Here is a 16,387-nt window from a genome sequence, read left to right on the forward strand (position 1 = left end):
TTCTATCAGTAAACTGGAAAATTGTGTTTTCAAGGAATTTCAAATGAATATTTCTAAATTTCAAATTGTTATTCTTTTAATCTCTGCCAATCTGTAACAATGTCTCCATTCTCATTTCTAATGTCAGTTATTTGTAGGGCTATCATACATCTTTATTTGCCTGAAATGGACCTGATGTGTATGGGACAGTCCCAGTTTATATCTATTTTCCTGGCATCTTACTCAGTTTAGCATTTTTCCCTAGAGAAACACAATTTAACTATCATCAATAGTTGAATTTAAATAAGCCATAATGGTTTTGGTCGATCTTCACTTTGGAATTCATTCAGGCTTCAGCCATGATGTGGCCCAGTTGTGTATAAGACACATATGCACTGAGCAGCTTCCATCATGACTTTTGGCCGCAAAGCTAGTGACAGATACAATGCATTCAGGGCCTCTCTCAGCTGGAGGGCTGCCTTGCTTAAGGCCCTGTTCTTCCTCCAGTGGTCCATATTCAACAACTGGTGGGGGTTAAAGATCTGGACATTGTGGCACAAACAGGACAACTCTGACAAGTCATTTTAATAGCAGAGTTCCCCGTGGGGTTGATTAAGGCTATCATTGGGTTGTATCATAGCCCAATTGGCCCTTTGCTCTCTCACTTTTCCTTCCTTTTCCTCCCGTACACATTGATCCCAAAGACATTCCTCAAACAGACTGCTCGGTCAGCTTCATCTCAGAATCTGTTTCCAAAAGAACCCAACCCAATTCAACTCAACTATAAATTAATCATAGCTTTTTTGACAAGTGTATTTTTCTCAATATGATCACATTTAACACCTATATAAAATTGCCTGCAATCCTTTTTTCAATCATAGCTTGAAAAAAAGGATTTTTTTTTGAAAAAAAAAATCATAGCTTGAAAAAAGGATTGCAGGCAATTTTATATAGGTGTTAAATGTGATCATATTGAGAAAAATACACTTGTCAAAAAAATTCAGTGACTGCTTTGCTATACATGCTCTTTTAATTTTTTTAGAAACAATTTTTGAGAGTAGTTTTTGAACAAAAGTATTTTATAGGTTCACTGGTATGATAAAATTAATTTGTTAATTAATAAATGTTTCAAAAAAGTATATAATTTAATTACATTCAGTGGCCTTTCTCAGTGTAAACATGCCCTGGTGTAGACATAAATTATAGTCACTCTTATTAATTGTGTCTTCTCTTTTTTTCTTGAAGGATCTCAGCAGTGGTTTATTGACTGGATGTCTTTGAAAGAACTATGGCTTTGTTGATTGTTTTTATTGTATGACAGTTTTTTTTTTTATTGTTTTTATTTTATTTCTAATATGTTCTTTCTTCTACTGTATTTTGCTATATTTTATTGTTCTTTTTCTAAGCTTTTGAAATGAATGCTTTCTTTGTTGATTTTCACCTTTTAAGCACTAAAGATTACAAATTTTCTTTTCAGTACTGCCTTAGGTACATCTCACATTTTAATGTGTAGTATTTTACTACCATTTAATTAACTTATTTTAATTGGGATTTAATTGTTATTAATTTTAGTATTTTTGGTTAATTTATATTTAAATTATTTTAAATTGACAAAAAGTGGGTATATTCGTCATGTACCACATGATGTTTTGAAACATGTATACATTGTAGAATGGCTAAATCAAGCTAATTAACATACTCATTACCTTACATACTTATCATTGTGGTGAGAACATTTAAAAGCTACTATTGGTGATTCAAGATATCACCATTTAATTTAAAATGTTTTATAATATTCATTGTAAATTCTTTTTGGACACAAGGATTATTTAGAAATATATTTTATAATCTCCAAACATAAGAATATTTTTAAGGTTATCTTTTTGTAATTAATTTCTAGCTTAATTGCATTGTGGTAAGCAAATATATTCTGTATAATTTTTTTTTTTTTTTTTTTTTTTTGAGACGGAGTCTCGCTCTGTCTCCCAGGCTGGAGTGCAGTGGCGTGATCTCCACTCACTGCAAGCTCCGCCTCCTGGGTTCATGCCATTCTCCTGCCTCAGCCTCCCGTGTGGCTGGGACTACAGGCGCCCGCCACCGCGCCTGGCTAATTTTTGTATTTTTAGTAGAGACGGGGTTTCACCGTGTTAGTCAGGATGGTCTCGATCTCCTGACCTCGTGATCCGCCCATCTCGGCCTCCCAAAGTGCTGGGATTACAGGCGTGAGCCACCGCGCCCGGCCTATTCTGTATAATTTTAATCCTGTGAAAATTCCGTATGATTTTCAACCCTGTGAGATTTGTTGAGACTTACTTTAGAGTCCAGCATATGGTCAATTTTGGTGAAGATTCCATGCGTCCTTGAAAAGAAAATGTATTCAGCAGTTGTTGGGTGCAGTCTTCCGTATATTCTGTATATATTAAATATATATTCTATATTCTGTATAGAAATCCACTTTGTTAATTGAATTGTTCACATCTTCTAAATTTTTGCTGATTTTTTTGTCTGATCAATTCTGTTTCCAAGAGAAATATAGGATATTGGTTGCAAGACTTCTGTACACGCTAAATAACAGTGACTTAAACAAGACAGAGAGTTTATTTCCCCTTGGTGTGAAAGTCTCAGTAGGTGGGTGAACCAGGAGTGTATGTGTCTCTGCATCTTACTGTTATTCAGGGATCCAGGTTATTCTGTCTGTGGCTTCAGCGAACCCATACAGCGTTGTTCACATCTACCAGATAGAAATAGGCCAATCATTTGCATGACCATGTTCTACTTTATAGAAATAAAACGTAAGCTGAGAGCAAGGAGCTTTCTTTTCAGGACAAGAGTGGGAAGTAACTTACACACATGGTCACACCTTGCTGCCTGGGGGGCTGGGAGCTGTTTTGCCCTTGAATGGTTATATTCATTTCCTACTGCTGCTGTTACAAGTTACCACAAATGTAGTGACTTAAAACAACATGAATTTATTGTTTTACAGTTCCGGAAGTTAGAAGTGTAAAATGGTCTAACTTGGCTAAAACAAAGGTGTTGTCAGGACTGTGCCAACAGCCTTGGAGCCTTCTAGAGGCTGCATGACAGAATCTGTTTCCTTGTCTTTTCCAGCTTCTAGAGATGGCCTACATTCCATGGCTCATGGCCCCTTCTTCCACCTTCAAGTCCAGCAATGTAGCACATTCAAGTTTCTCTGACTCCAACATCCTCTTCTGCCTCCCTCTTCCATTTAAAGACCCTTGTGATTACACTGGACCCACCAGGATTATCCAAGATAATTCCTTATTTCAAAGTTAGTTGATTAGCAACCTTAATTCCATCTGCAATCTTAATTCCCCCATGCCAGGCAACAGAACATAGTCACAGGTTTCAGGGATTATAACATGGCTAACTTTGGGGAACACTGGTCTGCCTACCACACCTGCATTCTCAATGTGCTTGCATTTCATTTTTTGCTTTATTATCTTACGATTTCCAAACTGTGCAGCTTCAAGCATCACTTTCTTACACAACTGCATTGAAGTCAGGAAGAAAATGGCAAAGGGGAAAGGGATTTCCTTTTATCAATAGCAAAGTCTTTCCCACATGCTTTCCAGGTCATTTTTCCTTTATTCTCATTGCTAATAACTGGATCTCTTAGCCATTCATCCTAGCAACAAATGAAGCTGGAAATGTAAGTAGGTAATGAAAAGAGAAGGCGTTGCATTACCATGACTGGTTTCAAAAAGAGAGAACTGCTGTTGGGCAGGCAACTAATGGTGCCTGCTCAGAAAGCCACCAGCTCCTAAGCTTTAGTCACCTGCCTTCCCATTTTCTGGTTTTCTCATTCTACTAGCTGATCACACTTTAACTCACGCTAGCATGCATTTTCCCCACTAACTATTGTTTATGCTATGAACTTTGTATTTAAGGATCCTTCAGATGTCAGCTTTGGATTTTCAAAGATGAATTTTTATAACTCAAAAAAGAAAGGAAAGAAATGAGGAAATTTCTCAAAAAGCCCACTATTTAAAAAAATTAATGTTCTACTGGAATTTTAAAATATTGGTTTTAAAGACTATTGTTCCCACTATGTGGTCACAAAAAACTATTTGGAAAAACTTAAGTTTTTCTGTCGCTTGAAACAATATCCACTTCAGGCTCATGACTTGAGTGATAGAAAGGCTATGAGATGAGAAGGAAATTTACTGAGAACAGCATCATCAGAAGTTCCTGTTTCAGAGTCTTATCCTATCACAAAAGTCTATACTTAATGCCTCCTTTCAGCTCCTCTGATTTAGTCCTCAACTGATTGCAGTCCATGTTCACTCAAAGCCTTCCCTGTAAACAGTTCTAGGAAAGGGGACCAAGGATCTTCGTACTGTCTGATTCGATGAGGATTTTCATAGCCCTGGGCAGGGAGGCACTGGAAGAAGCCCCCGTGGTAGACTCCTAGGATAAAACTCATGCAGGGGCGGCCTCTGCTCCTGAAGCCACTGAGGAGCGAGCCTCCAGCCTCCAAGATGCTCTGAAGCACAAAAGGAATGAATCCTAAAGAGGAGCTCAGCCCTAGCTCAATGGTTAACAGGCACTTCCTGTCTGCAGAGAGTATTCAGTGGGATGGTGTGTATGAGGCACTTGTCACAGTAGCATCAAGTGCCTATGAAATGTGAGCTATTTTGTTGCTAGGATTAGTAAACTGATTTCCGAAATAGGAAAAGGAGAATCTAGTACTTATGCTCCTTGACTGTCTTGTGTGGGAAAAAATTTGGAAATTTATAAAATCTGTATTCCTGTCCAGCCTTCATTATCTCAGAGGAAAAAGTGTCTCTCTTTCTACATCACTATAGAAAGGTGATCACTGTCACTATAAGGCAGTTCCCTCAGCAGGGAAAATATCTTTTGTTAACTGTAATTGGAGCCACATTTTAATACTGTTAGACGTTCAGTCTCCTTATTCTGAGTTCCTCTTAGTGCTCTACAAAACAAAGCATTATTTTAAAATAAATGTGACTATGTGCATGACAATGTTACAGCAGCCTTGCAAATTACTTAGGAAATTTCATTATGTTTCCATTTATAAAATTATCTTATTAAGTATTGCCCTCCTTTAGGAGACATCTATGACCGAAGGAAGGATTGCAATTTGCCATTCCTGGATGATTTCTGAGGAGGGAAACTCACAGTAATAACTGTTTTGCTGTTTCACTCCACAGCCATGATGACTGTTGAATTTTAAAAAGGTACTGTACTGGGTTGCAAATGAAAAAGAAACAAGTATATATAAAGAAGGAAGAGAGTACTATCCATAGAGAGTAGGAATTCCAGCCTGGAGTGAAGTAATTGCCATGAACCATGTGTCTTTCCAAAACATGCCAGGAAATTTTGCTATTCATATTCATCTGGAACTCATAAGTCTCTTTCTGGACCCTTCAAGGACCCTGCCAACAGTGACTGAAACCAGAAATGTACCTGAAAGGGCAGCTTCTAGTAGAACTGTAACAGTTCCTGGCCTTTCTGTCTAGGGAGCTTCAGCCCGCCTCCAGGAACAGAGACCACAGATTGAAGAAGCTGAAAGTCTGCTGGAGATCTGTTTTTCCAAGAGTAGTTCCAGAATCATCAGGGCACTCCAGTAACAGCTCGTTTTATTTTATTTTATTTATTTTATTTTATTTTATGATGGAGTCTTGCTCTGTTGCCCAGGCTGGAGTATAGTGGCACAATTTTGGCTCACTGCAACTCTGCCTCCCGGGTTCAAGCGATTCTCCTGCCTCAGCCTCCCGCGTAGCTGGGATTACAGGCACACGCCACCACACCCAGTTAATTTTTGGATTTTTAGTAGAGACGGGGTTTTGCCATGTTGGCCAGGCTGGTCTCGAACTCCTGATCTCAGGTGATCCACGCGTCTTGTCCCCTGCCCCCAAAGTGCTGGGATTACAAGCAGGAGCCACCGTGGCCAGCCCCGGCTAGTTTTTGTAATTTTGGTAGAGACGGGGTTTCACCATGTTGGCCAGGCTGGTCTCAAACTCCTGGCCTCAAGTGATCCAACCACCTCAGCCTCCCAAAGTGCTGGGATTACAGGAATGAGCCACTGTGCCCAGCACCTCATGGTGGCTTTAAAATGCAATTTATCTAATGACTAATAATGTTGACCAAATTTCATGTGTTTATTTACCATTTTTAAAAAATAGATTGTCTTACTGATTTGTAAGAGTTTTACATATTCTGAAGACAAATCCCTCATCAGATATATGTTTTGCAAATATTTTCTGTGTCTTCCTTAATGGTGTCTTTTGAAGAGCAAAATGTTTTAATTTTTGATGTAGTTTTGATCTATTTTTTTCCTTTGGTTCTTACTTGGTGTGCCCTATCTAAGAAACTGCTAACTAACCCAACATCACAAAGATTCTTTTTCTAGATTTTCTCCTAGGGGTTTAAATTTTAGCTCTTATATTTTTAGGCTAGTTCTCCATTTCAAGATAATTTTATATATGATATAAGGTAAGGGTCTACGTCATTTTTTAGTATATTTTCCTATTACAGAACATTCCAACTTTCCTTTTAGAGAACTAACAGGGTAAGGGGGACAGATACTACACACAGTTAGGAGTCAGAGGAAACCTTCCTTGAAGTGGGGGTGAATTATAATGCTTTTGTGCAAAATTATAGGCCATTTTTGAATCACCTAGGTTGTTCAGGAAATCTCAGTGCTTTCGTATGATTTGAGATGGTCCTGGATAGGTGAACTTCCTGCTGTTTTGTAAGTGGCAAATAAATATCTTCTCTGGAGGAAAGTACCATCATCCTAATCTCAAATTATTTCTACAAGTAACTTTAGTTATAGTCAAAAGTCACAAAACATGTAAGAAAACTAGAATCCTTGAGAAAGAAACAGCAAATGCAACAATTTCAGATGCTAAAAATATCAGATACAGACTACAAAACAATTATATATATTATGATTTTTAAGAATGACAGTTCAACAAAAGAAAATTAATAAATAGAATTACATCATATCTATAGAATAAAAAGCAAAACCCACATGACCATCTCAATAGACACACAAAAAAATTGACCAAAAATTCAATATCCTTTCATGAGAAAAACAAACGTAGAAATTGAAGGGAACTTCCTTAACCTAATACAGAGCATTTATGAAAACCCATAGCTGGCCAGGCGCGGTGGCTCACACTTTTCATCCCAGCACTTTGGGAGGCCAAGACGGGTGGATGGCTTGAAATCAGGAGTTTGAGACCAGCCTGGGCAACATGGTGAAACCCCGTCTCTACAAACAACACAAAAGCTAGCCAGCCATGGTGGTGTTCACCTTTAGGCTCAGCTACTCAGGAAGCTGAGGTGGGAGGATCACCTGAGCCTGAGGAGGGCAAGGCTGCAGTGAGCCATGATTGGGCCACTGCACTCCAGCCTGGGCAACCGAGTGAGAACCTGACTCAAAGCAACAACAAAACCCTCATAGCTAACATCACACTAAATGGTAAAAAATGGAAAGTTTTCCCCTAAAATCAGGAATAAGACAAAGATGTTCATTTCTACCACTCCTATTCAATATTGTACTGCAGGTTCTAGCCAGGGAAATTGGGCAAGAACATGAAATTAAAAGTACCCTGATTGGAAAGGAAGAAGTAAAGCTATCTTTATTTTCAGATGATATGAATAGTACAAAGAACATTCTACCAGCCTAGGCAACAAAGCAAAACTCGTCGCTACACAAAAATTAAAAAATTAGCCAGGCATCATGGCACATGCCTATAGTACCACCTACTGAGGAGACTGAGGTGGGAGGACTGTTTGAGGCTGGGAAGTCAAGGCTGCAGTGAGCTGTGACTATGTCACTGCACTTCAGCCTGGGCAACAGAGCAAGATCCTGTTCCTAAAAATAAGAAAAGAAAAATTCTAAAGAAGCCACCACCCACCTCGGCCTCCCAAAGTGCTGGGATTACAGGTGTGAGACACCGCGAGGCAGGTGGATCACCTAAGGTCAGGAGTTTGAGACCAGCCTGGCCAACAGTGTGAAACCCTGTCTCTACTAAAAATACAAAAAAATTAGCTGGACATGCCTGAAATCCTAGCTACTCAGGAGGCTGAAGCAGGAGAATCACTTGAACCCGGGAGGTGGAGGTTGCAGTGAGCCGAGATTGCGCCATTGTACTCCAGCCTGGGAGACAAGAGTGAAACTCCGTCTCAAAAAAAAAAAAAAAAGAAAGAAACCACCAAAAGAACTATTAGAACTAATAAATAATAAACAATTTCAGCAACGTTGCTGAACCCTTGTAATTGATACAAGATCAATATACAAAAATCAACTGTATTTCTATACAGCAGCAATGAGTAATCCAAAAACAACATTAGGCATTCCATTTACAATAGCCTCAAAAGTAATGAAATACTTAGGAATAAATTTAACAAAATAAGTCTGAAGCTTGTATACTGAAAACTACAAAACACTGTTGACAGAAATTAAAGAGACTTTAAAAAATGGAAAGGCATTCTATATTCACGGATTGGAAAGCAGTGATATTAAGGTGACAATACTCCCCCAACTGATCTACAGATTCAGCACAATGCCTATTAAAATCACTGCTGCCTGTTTTAGAAAACCTGACAAGCTGATTCTAAAATTCATGTGGAAATGCAAGGGACCCAGAATAACCAAAACAAACAATCTTGGAAAAGAATGAAGTTGGAGAATTTACACTTCTTGATTTCAAAACTTACCACAAATCTGCAGTAATCAAAACTATGTGGTACTGGCATAAGGACAGATACATTGATCAACAGAATGACATTGAAAGTCCAGGAAAAACTCATATGTTTATGGTCAACTGATTTTTGACAAAGGTGCCAAAACAACACAATGGGACAGATTGGATTTTTCAACAAATGGTTCTGGGACAACTGGATTTCCACATGAAAAAGGATGAAGTTGCATCCTTACTACACACACCACATACAAAAATTAACTCAAAATGGATCTAAGACCTAAATGCAAGAGCTAAGGGTATATAGTTCTCAGAAAAAAATAGCAATAAATCTTTATGACCTTGGATTGGGCAGTGGTTTCTTAAATAGGACACCGAAACACAAACAACTAAAGAAAAAAAATTGAACTTCATCAAAATTAAAAACTTCTATGTTTCAAAGTAACTATCAAAAAAGTGAAAAGACAACCCACTAAGAAGAAAATATTTATAAATTATATATCTGATAACAGACTATTATCCAGAGTACACAAAGCACTCTCACAACTGAACAATGTAAAGACAAATAGCTCAATTTTTAAATGGACAAAGAATTTGAACAGACATTCCCTAAAGAAATAATATAAATGGATGATAAGCACTTTAAGATACACCCAACATCATTAATCGTTAGGGAAATGCAAGTCAAAACCACAATGAAATACCACCTTAAAACCACTAGGATGGCTATAATAATAATTTTAAAATAGAAAATAAATGTTGGCAAGCATGTGGACAAGTTGGAGCCCTCATACATTGGTGGTGGAAATATGAAATTGCGCAGCCACTATGGAGCATAGCTTAGCAGTTCCTCAAAAGGTTAAACAGAAAGTTGCCATATGATTCAACAATTCCACTCCTAAGTATATATGCAAAAGTATTGGAAACATTTGTTCACACAAAACTTATATACCAATGTCCATAGTAGCATGATTTAGAATGCCCCCAAAGTGGAAACAACTCAAATGTCCATTAACTGATGAATAGACAAAATGTGATATAGCCATATGATGGAATATTATTTGACGATAAAAAGAAATGAAGTACTGATCCATGCTACATGATGAACCTTAAAAACATTATGGTAAGGGAAAGAAGCCAAACCCAACAGGACACATGTATGATTCCTTTTATGTGAAATATCTGGCACAGACAAATCCACAGAGATATAAAATGGTTTAGTGATAGTCAAGAGCTAGGAGGAGGAGGCACTGGGAAGTGACTGATAATGGAACTTATTTGGGGTGTGATTAAAATATGCTGTAATTAGATAGTGGTGAAGTTATACAACTTTGTGACTATACTAAAAACGGTTGAATCATATACTTCAAAAGGGTGAATTTTTGTGGCATGTATATGTTTCCTATTGCTGCTGTAACAAAGTATCACAACCTGGCTGGTTTAAAACAAGACAAATATATTGCATTCCAGTTCTAGAGGTCAGAAGTCTGTTACGGTCTCATTTTGCTAAAAGCAAAGTGTCAGCAGTGTTGCATTCCTTTCTGGAGCTTACTAGGGAAATGTTTCCTTGGCTCTTCCAGCTTCTAGAGGCTGCCTGCATTCCTGGCTCATGGCCCCTTCCTCCATCTTCCAAGGAAGCAATAGCAGATTGAGTCCTTCTCACATCAATCTGACCATTCTTCTGCTTCTCTTTCACTTATGTGGACCCTTTTGATTACATTGGACCCAACCAGACAATCCAGAATAATCTATTTCAAGGTCACCTACTTGGCAACCTTAATTTCACCTGTAACCTTAATTCGCTTTTGCCATATAGTACAACACGTTCACAGCTTCCAGGGATTGGGATGTGGGTTTCTTTGGAGTACCATTTTTCTGCTCACTACAGTATGTAAATTATATCTCAACAAAAACATTTGTATGAGAAAAAAAGTAAAGCAATCTTCAAGTTAAGAAATAGGAAATTATACTAAAAACTAGAAATGGGTGTAGGCAGGGTGTGGTGGCTCACACCTATAATCCAAGCACTTTGGGAGGCCGAGGTTACCAGATCACCTGAGGTCAGGAGTTCGAGACCAGCACGACCAACATGGTGAAACCCCATCTCTACTAAAAAATACAAAAATTAGCTGGGCGTGGTGGCGCAGGACTGTAATCCCAGATACTCAGGAGGCTGAGGCAGGAGAATCATTGAACCCGGGAGGCGGAGGCTGCAGTGAGCAGAGAGCCACTGCATGCCAGCCTAGGCGACAGAGCGGGACTCCGTCTCAAAAAAAAAAAAAAACTAGAAATGGGTAAAAATGGAAATTCTATAGTAACACAAAAAGTTAGTTTTTTTTTTTTTTGTCCTAGGCAAAAAGTCTTGTCACATGTAAGGTGTCCATTTTCCAGTAATACAGTATGTTAGTGAATACATAATATGACTTATGCAGTCTGGTATTACATAAAATGGGAATGAAAGTAATAATTGCACTTTGCAATCAGATGAGCTCACTTATAACAGATTACAAGTGGCTGAAATTTTTTTGCCATTTCTCTCTTTAGGGAGTGAAGTCTAATTCTTCTCTCCTTGAATCTGGGCTGACTTTAGTTACTTCTTTGACAAATAGAATACAGCAAAAATGTGATATTTTGGGTTGCCTAAGGCTAGGTCATGGGAAGCCTTGAAACTTCTCCCCAGGTCTCTTGGAATGCAGACTCTAGGGGAAGCCAGCTGCCATGTAAGAAGTCTGACGACCCTCACATTGTCATACTTTGAGGAAGCCCCACCTAGCCACATGGAAAGGCAGCATGGAGAGACATCTGGATAGCCTCCAGCTATGCAGACACATCATGTCCAAAATACAATCACATGCACCACCAGACCTGTGAGTTGATAGGTCTTCGGATGATTTCAGCTTCAGGATCATCTGACTGCAGCTACTACCCATTTCCCTATTCCCCCTTCCCCAGCCCCTGGTAGCCTCCATTCCACTTTTTGGCTCTATAAATTTAACTAATCCTGGTAACTCATATAAGTGAAATCATATAGTATTTTTTGTAACTATCTTATTTCTCTTCACATAATGTCAAGATTCATCCATGTCGTAGCATGTGTCAAAATTTCCTTCCTTTTTAAGACTGAATAATGTGCCATTAAATGCATACCATATTTTGTTTATCCATGTATCTACTGATGGACACTTGTGTTGCTTTCACCTTTTGGCTACTGTGAATAATGCTGTTATGAATATGGGTGTACAAATATCTTTCTGAGTTCCTGCTTTCAATTAATTTGGGTATATACCCAGAAGTGGAATTGCTGGATCATATGGTAATTCTATTTTAATTTTTGGAATAACTACAGTATAGTATTTTATCTCTGCTTTCTTAATTATTTCCAAATAATGGAAAAAAGTCATATCACAAATGTAGAATATACTTTTAAAGAAGTTTATGATATGTTAATTCAAAATAAAATATTTTATGTAAATCATTTTTACATATCAAGCAAAAATTAACAAATTATCTTTTTAGTCCCAAGTGGTTTTGAGGAATTAAATATTGATGTCAAAGATGCTCTTTAGTCAAATTAGGTTGAAAAACACTGTATTAGCTGAAACACTGAATTCGGAGCAAGAAGGAGATTGATCAGTGCAGCACGTGGGTAAGGGCAGTTATTTAATTAAGAAGTATTTCATTGAGTAGTGACTCACTGTATGTGTGTTTTTGATGGACAGTGTAAAAAAGGAATGAGATATTATCCTAAAAGAGCTTAGGGTCTAGTGGACTGGGGCAGGTGGGGCGGGGGATGGAGAGCAGTATAATACATCCAATAATTAAAGGATAATTAAGTTCAGAATGTATAATTAGGTACTAAATCTATGATACTATCAAATCCTTCAGGGACGGCCGGGCGCGGTGGCTCAAGCCTGTAATCCCAGCAGTTTGGGAGGCCGAGACGGGTGGATCACTAGGTCAGGAGATCGAGACCATCCTGGTTAACACGGTGAAACCCCGTCTCTACTAAAAAAATACAAAAAACTAGCCGGGCGAGGTGGCGGGCGCCTGTAGTCCCAGCTACTCGGGAGGCTGAGACAGGAGAATGGCCCGAACCCGGGAGGCGGAGCTTGCAGTGAGCTGAGATCCGGCCACTGCACTCCAGCCTGGGCGACAGAGCGAGACTCCGTCTCAAAAAAAAAAAAAAATAATAATAATAAAAATAAAAATAAAAATAAAATAAAATAAAATAAAAAAAATCCTTCAGGGACACAGAGAAAGAAATCACTGCAAGGTAGGGTAACTGAAAGAAACTTCCTGATGAAATAAACAGTGTCTCAAATTTGAGAGGATAGGAGGAGTCATTTAAGGTACATACATGGGGAACTTCAAGTTTGTGGGAAAATAAAATTAAGAGATAAAAATTGAAAAATTAAAACTTTATTTCTCAACATAAGCTCCACCAAGATCAAGACACTTTTGTAAGTGATGAGACCATCCCTAAAGAACTGAGGGTCCTGGATATTTAACCATGTCAATGCAGTCTTTTTTACATTATTAACTGAAGAAACAAAAATGGGTGCCCTTCACAGATTTTTTTTAGATTAGAAAATAAAAAGTCAGAATGAGCCCAATCAGGACTGGAAGATGGATGAAGTCTATTGATTTCCCATTGAAACCTTTGCAAAACTGTCCTTGTTTAATAAGAGGAATGAGTAACAACATTGTCATTGTGAAGAACTCTAGTGAAGATTTCTGGGTGTTTCTCTTCTAAAGTTTTGGCTAACTGTCTCAAACCACCCTCATAATAAGCAGTGTTATCATTCTTTGATCCTTCAGAAAGTCATCAAGCAAAATTCCTTGAGCATTCCAGAAAACTGTTGTCACAACCTTTGCTCTTAACCAGTCCACTTTTGCTTTAACTGGACCACTTCCACGTCTTGGTAGCCATTGCTTTGATGGTACTTTGTCTTCAGAATCATACTAGTAAAGCCATGTTTCATCTCCTGTTACAATTCTTCAAGGAAATGCTACTGGACCTATATCTTATTTGTTTAAAATTTCCACTGAAAGCTCTGCTCTTGTCTGCAGTGGATCTGGGCGCAATGGTTTTGGCACTCATAGAGTGGAAAGTTTGCTCAACTTTATTTTTTTCGTCAGAATTGTGTAAGCTGAGCCACTTGAGACATCTATGGTGTTGGCTATTGTTTGTACTGTTAATTGTCAGTCCTTTTCAACTAGGGCATAAACAAGATTATTTTTCCCTTGCAAATTGATGTGGATGGTCTGCCACTGCAGGCTTCATCTTCAATATCATCTTGTCCTTCTTAAAGTGATTGATCCATTTGTAAACTTCTGATTTATTTGGGGACATTGTCCTCATAAACTTTTTGTAAAGCGTCAATGATTTCACCATTCTTTCATGCAAGCATCACCATAAATTTGATGTTTGTTCTTGCTTCAATTTTAGCAGAATTCCTGTTGTTCCAACAGGGGATCTTTTCAAATTGATATCTTATCCTTCTTAGTGCCTCAAACTAGGTTCTATTCAGACATGTCATATCAAGTTAGTATGAATTTATTTGCAAAAAATTTGAAATCCATGCATAGTTTTTCATAATACACATTTTCTATGAACTTTTTGAAGGTTCCCTCATGGAATAGCTTGAGCAAAAGCAAAGATTCAAATGAGAATAGGACTCTGACTACTCAACTTACACGTGCAACCTTCTTAACATCTTTGAGCACATCTGTACATCAACAAAGCAACTCTTTCTTCTGTAATAAAATACAACAATCTATTTTAAAGGCAAATTTCTCACCATTTCCTCAAAATGTAAAGATGCACAGTCCTGGCAGTCATCGTATTCATCACTGGTTATATTAATTACTCCTCGAATTCATTCATAGTCCCACTAAATATTCTGTAACCGAAACAATACATTGTAAAGTTAAGTTTCAACTATGTGTATATAAAACGACAATGTAGAGAGAGAAGATGAAAATGGTTAGAATATGAAATACAAAATTGTATATAATAAGCAAACAGAAAATACACAAAGCTATTACTGTCCTTGGTTGTGTAATTTGTTGTGAAACTGAATATCTGCCTCTTCCTTCTTCCATTAACTAGTTCACCTATCCTCCATCCTCAGCCAGAAACACAGCTTGTTGGGGTTCTCTACCCAGTATAGTGACCCAAACCTTTATTCCTGGAGAATCTAAGTTGTTAACCTTGACTTTTTTGGTTTCTGTAGTTTTCCATTAACATTTACTAGTGGCCACAGAAGTATAAGAGGCACACCTGGATAACTCCCTGAGTTTCAGACACAGTCCTTGCCCCTATAGTGTAGTAGCAACACAACTTCCTCTTGGTAACCATGATCAAGTACCTCACCTATAATAACTCCTTTTTATTTTCCAGTTGGTCCAATGGTATAAGAAGTCTAATATGTCTGGGAAGCAGTTTCACCTTCCTGAATGGTCCAATTCAATTGAAACATTGTGTCTGTTGGTGGAAGAATCCCTCCCTTGGGGACTATGACTTCCAAACCAGCATAGTTCAAAGTCTCTGAAAGAGGAAAAAAAATTCTGCAAATGGGTTATTGGGTATAAAAGTGAAAGGAGTCATGCTCGCTTTTACCCCTTGATGCCCAGATCCATGTAATCTGGTTATGAAGAAACAGCATCATAATGATCTCAGATTCCAAGCATGTATGATACCCTGTAAGACAGAATGCTGTTGTTTTGGGGCACTATCTCCCAACTGACACCATAACTGAGTCTTCAGTAAGTCATTCCAACTTTCAGTTAGGCCAGCTGCTTCTGGATGTTGGAGTATGTGGGTGGTAAGACCAATTGATTCCTTCCACAGACATGAACTCATTGCTATCCTTCATTTGCTGTGAAATGAGCTCCTTGATGAGAAACAATGCTGTGCAGAATACCAAGAAGATGACTAAGGTATTTTGTAAGTACATAGATAGTAGGGCTAGCTGAAGCATAACAGGCAGGGAAGGCGAATCCATATTCAGAATATATGTCTATTCCACTGAGGATTAATCTGTTTCTTCTGTGAATAAAATGGTCCAATGTAATCAATCTGCCACCAGGTGGCTGGCTGGTTCCCATAGACCACTTGAAGGGCTTAGTATTGACCTCTGCTGTTGACAAAGTAGGTACACATGGTGGTGTTCGCTAGGTCAGTTTTGGTGAGTGGGGGCGGTCCCTGTTTTTGAGCCCATACATAGCCTCCATCCCTGCCACTGTGGTTACTTTGTTTACAGTCCGTTGAGCAGGCACTAGGGAAAGAGACTGACTTGTATTCACCTGAGTGTCATTTTGTCCACTTGATTGCTAGGCACCTCCTCTATGGTGCATAGCCTTGGCTCACTGGATAGCAGAAAAGTCACTGTTTTGCCCTGGTAGTGAAACTTTCCTGAAATCTGCCCTTCAGAACTTACCAAAAGTCTTCCCTCTAGGGTGCAAGAGACAGCCATTCACTGGGAGGCGTCTCACTGGAGGCACTCGGCTACCAAAGTGCCCAAGAGGTAGAGAAGCTGTGCACACCAGTCCCAGAAGGCAAGCCCTTCCTCCTGCAATGTCTCTCTAGCGCCTCCTGCTGACAAATTGTAACATCACGCCTACTGCTAAGGAGCTTTTTCTTATTTTTCCTCCTGTGATTTGGTTTATCAAACACTGTTTCTACAACTTAATATTAAACTAAGAAATTA

General features: G+C 38.5%; 2 long non-coding RNA genes across 7 annotated transcripts in view; one reads left to right on the forward strand and one right to left on the reverse strand.

Annotated features, from left to right (window-relative positions):
• Positions 1-10,861, forward strand: part of LOC105498830 (uncharacterized) — a 48,973-nt gene extending 38,112 nt beyond the window's left edge. For 3 of the 5 annotated variants that reach the window (XR_003013386.2, XR_011616947.1, XR_011616948.1), the window contains one exon: positions 1,225-10,861. This is a non-coding gene — a long non-coding RNA (uncharacterized lncRNA). The remainder of the gene's footprint in view (positions 1-1,224) is intronic. The other 2 variants (XR_011616949.1, XR_011616950.1) reach the window with 1 other exon arrangement.
• The window catches only part of LOC139360036 (uncharacterized), a 61,056-nt gene that overhangs the window by 34,601 nt on the left and 10,068 nt on the right, over positions 1-16,387 (reverse strand). For both annotated transcript variants that reach the window (XR_011616953.1, XR_011616954.1), the window contains exons 2-3: positions 15,052-15,225; positions 14,477-14,578 (exon numbers count right to left, since the gene is read on the reverse strand). This is a non-coding gene — a long non-coding RNA (uncharacterized lncRNA). The remainder of the gene's footprint in view (positions 1-14,476; positions 14,579-15,051; positions 15,226-16,387) is intronic.

The sequence above is a fragment of the Macaca nemestrina genome, chromosome 19 (genome assembly GCF_043159975.1).
Source record: "Macaca nemestrina isolate mMacNem1 chromosome 19, mMacNem.hap1, whole genome shotgun sequence".
NCBI classification, from domain to species: Eukaryota; Metazoa; Chordata; class Mammalia; order Primates; family Cercopithecidae; genus Macaca; species Macaca nemestrina.